The sequence below is a fragment of the Canis lupus genome, chromosome X (genome assembly GCF_048164855.1).
Source record: "Canis lupus baileyi chromosome X, mCanLup2.hap1, whole genome shotgun sequence".
NCBI classification, from domain to species: Eukaryota; Metazoa; Chordata; class Mammalia; order Carnivora; family Canidae; genus Canis; species Canis lupus.
Window position 1 is genome coordinate 74,719,571 of NC_132876.1, and position 3,542 is coordinate 74,723,112.

Consider the following 3,542-nt stretch of genomic DNA (forward strand, 5'->3'; position numbering starts at 1 on the left):
AGGCTCTAGCTTTGTACCTTACCATGTTGTCTTGGGCCAAGCCACTTTCCCTATATGAGTCAGTTTTCTTCCCTATAAAAGGGGATTAATCTACTTACCACCTTCATAGTAATTGTGAAGAAATGAGGGCCTGCACATGCAGCTATCAGCACATTAGCTGATACAGGCCAGGAAGTTACACAGACTTGTTCCCTTCACCCTCCTCTTATAAGATAGGTCTGGGGCAAATTCTTGCCCTCTAGACTTTATGGTAGGGTAGCTCAGATCCACAGTCTTTGTGGCCAACTAAACGAATAGTCTTCAAATGCTTGCTAGTGGCCCTATATGACAGACATCTTCAAGACCATCAAAAAAGTATTAGGGGGCAAGATGGCAGAAGAGTAGGGTCCCCAAGTCCCCTGTCCTCACCAACTTACCTAGATAAGTTTCAAATCATCCTGAAAACCTACAAATTCGTCCTGAGATTTAAAGAGAGAACAGCTGGAATGCTACAGTGAGAAGAGTTCACGCTTCTATCAAGGTAGGAAGACAGAAAAAAATAAAGAAATTAAAAAGCACCCAAGGGGGAGGGCCCCCGCGAGGAGCCAGGCTAAGGCCTCTCAGAGAGTGCCCCCAGGACAGAAAAGTCCAGTCCCGGAGAAGCAGAAATGTTACCAATCTTCCCGCACAGAAAGGCGCTCCAGGGAACTCGGGCAGGATCCCAGGACGGGGAGGGATGCCCTCAGGCTCCCAGGGGCACTAACAGAGGAACTGTGCCCCGGGGGAGAGCGTGCCACACACCATGAGTCCAGCTCCCTAAAGGGCTGGAGTGCATGCCTGGCAGGACCCCGGGAGCAGCTCAGGCAGTGGTTCAGGTAACGGCTCCACACGGAGGGGACTGTGCAGCTCGGGAGCATGATTCCAGCAGTGCAGGCCCCGGAGTCAAGGGCGCTTGGGGACACAGCCCAAGATCCTGCACTCCCCCCAGGACAGGCAGAGGCCAGGAGGGCCCAGGACAGCAAGGATGCTCTTGCTGCCGGGCAGCCCCAAGCTCTGAAGATCAGCACCCGGGGCATCCAGGCCCCTGCAGACTGGGAGCTGCGGTAGTTACTGCGAGAGCTGACTCCAGAGCAGGAGAGATGGCCACTGCCACTGTTGTTCCTCCTGGTGTCACCTTGTACCTGGGACTAAGCAGGGGCCTCAAAGGATAAATAGCTCCCACTGAGCTGTGCACCTGGCAGGGGGCTGGGCAGCTCCCCCAGGTGCACACACCTGAGAATCAGCACAGCAGGCCCCTCCCTTAGAAGACCAGCTGTAAAGACAGGGGAAAAGCAAGTTATTGACCAAGCAGTGCTGGAAAGTTCCAGGGGAAGTCTAGGGATTTACAGTATATAGAATGAGAGGATATTCCCCCTTGTTTTTTGTTTTCTGTTTGTCCCCCTCCCCCCCGCTTTTTTTCCTCTTTTTTTCTGCTTTTTCCAGTACAACTTGTTTTTGGCCACTCTGCACTGAGCAAAATGACTAGAAGGAAAAACTCCCCACAAAAGAAAGAATCAGAAACAGTACTCTCGGCGCTGGCTTTGTACGTGGAGCCGCCTGCCGGTCCTTTCACAACCGGCGGTGCCAGCGCCCTGGTGCTGGGCCCGAGCTGAGGCCGGTGCTTCGCGGCCAACTGTCCGCATCACGAGCCGGGCGGGCTTCCCCCGCACGCCGGCGGGGCTGGGGCTGTGAGGGCCGCGGTTCTGGACTGAAGTTGCCGCGTCCGGCCAGGCGTGCCGCCCGGTCCCATGGAGCTGTAGGTGTCGGGGGCAGCTGGCCGCCGACATTCATCAAGCGCTTCGATACAAGGAGCTGAAGTTGCCTTCCTACAAAGGCCAGTCCCCTCAACTAAGTCTCAGAAGGTATTTTGCTGACCTGATTGCCATAGTGAGCAATTGCTTCACCCTCTGCCCTTCTGCCCGACATCTTGCTATTTGCTGGACTGATTTATGGATCGATATGACATCTCTATCCAGCAGCTGCATTTAGTTTCACTTTCCTGTCTGCTTTTAGAAAGTAAATTTGAAGAAAAAGAAGATAGCGTGCCTAAACTGGAACAGCTCAACAGCCTGGGTTGTATGACTAATATGAATCTAGTATTAACAAAGCAATAATTGCTACATATGGAACTGTTATTATTAGAAACCTTTCAGTGGAACCTCTGCCTTCCAACAGCTGCTCATTTCATGGAGTATTATCTATCTGAAGCAGTACGCGAAACAGATCTTCATGATGGCTGGCCGATGATTTGCTTGGAAAAAACGAAACTTTACATGGCCAAGTATGCAGATTATTTCCTGGAAGTATCTTTGCAAGATTATGCCTTTCTAAATTATGCACCTTCTTTAGTAGCTGCTGCATGTGTGGCTTCTTCAAGGATTATACTTCGTCTTTCTCCAACGTGGCCCACAAGACTGCATCGTCTTACTGCTTACTCCTGGGATTTTTTTAGTGCAGTGCATTGAACGGCTATTGATCGCACATGATAACGATGTGAAAGAGGCCAACAAACAGAGAGGACAGGCAGGGTCCCAGCCAGCGCAGCTGAGTGTGCTGCAGTCAGCCTCCCAGCCCTCATGGCCGGTTCACTTTCAGCAGCCCCACTATCTCCATCAGATCCACCACACTTCGCTGCAGTACCGCCATCCTGTAGCAGAACAGCCGACCTGCCAGCAGATTGGATCTACCACACACACCTCATCTTACACACTATAGACTTGTCCTTCTGGCTTCCAAACCAGTGTTCAGGGTTTCGGGCACGTGCAGACTGGTGTTGGGATGTCACTGGCAATACCAGTAGAAGTGAAGCCCTGTCTGAATGTTTCTTATAACCAGAGTTAGATAAATGAACATTACCCTTGCATTACTCCATGCTTTAAAAGGTGATTTTATGTGAAGATAATTCCTGACCCAGACTGTTCTGTGACTTGAAGCTCTGGGGAAAGCTTTTTGTAAACTTCTCTTCAAAAAGGAAAGGCTCTAGGGAAAGCTTTTTGTAAACTTCTCTTCAAAAATGCTGCATCAGAACTCTTCAGATACCAGCATCAGGAAGACAGAATTTCCCTTTCAGTGCACCATGAATACCTGGGAGGACTAAACAAACACTGCAAACACTTTAACAGTATGCATGTCAAATCCTGTTAAAACACATCCCTGTGTGACAAAAATTTTAAGCCCTGGCTGATGGTCCAAATATTTCAAAAATATTCAATACAATAGAAAATTTGGACAGACTCTAAATCGCCACTTTGAGATTTGACCTGTGATGGGCTCTGGGCCTAATGTTCGCTTATACATCAGAGACTAATGTTTATCTGTGGACTTGCCAAATGGTCTTTTTATGAAGGAAAGTTACAGTATTAATTTTTGAAGAGGTCTTTCTTTTTCTTTTCAATTCTGCAGTTTTGAGTTACATTTTTGATCTACAAATGAATTGTTGACTAATTTTAAACTCATGAATTGCTATGCTATACCAATCTGTGCAGTAAAAAAAATTTTTTAGATGAATTATAACTTCCTATCAC

The 3,542-nt window shown here is 48.5% G+C and overlaps 1 pseudogene; it reads left to right on the top strand.

Moving 5' to 3' along the window:
- Window positions 1–324: 324 nt before the first annotated feature.
- Window positions 325–2,904, top strand: LOC140628501 (cyclin-J pseudogene; annotated as a pseudogene).
- Window positions 2,905–3,542: the final 638 nt, after the last annotated feature.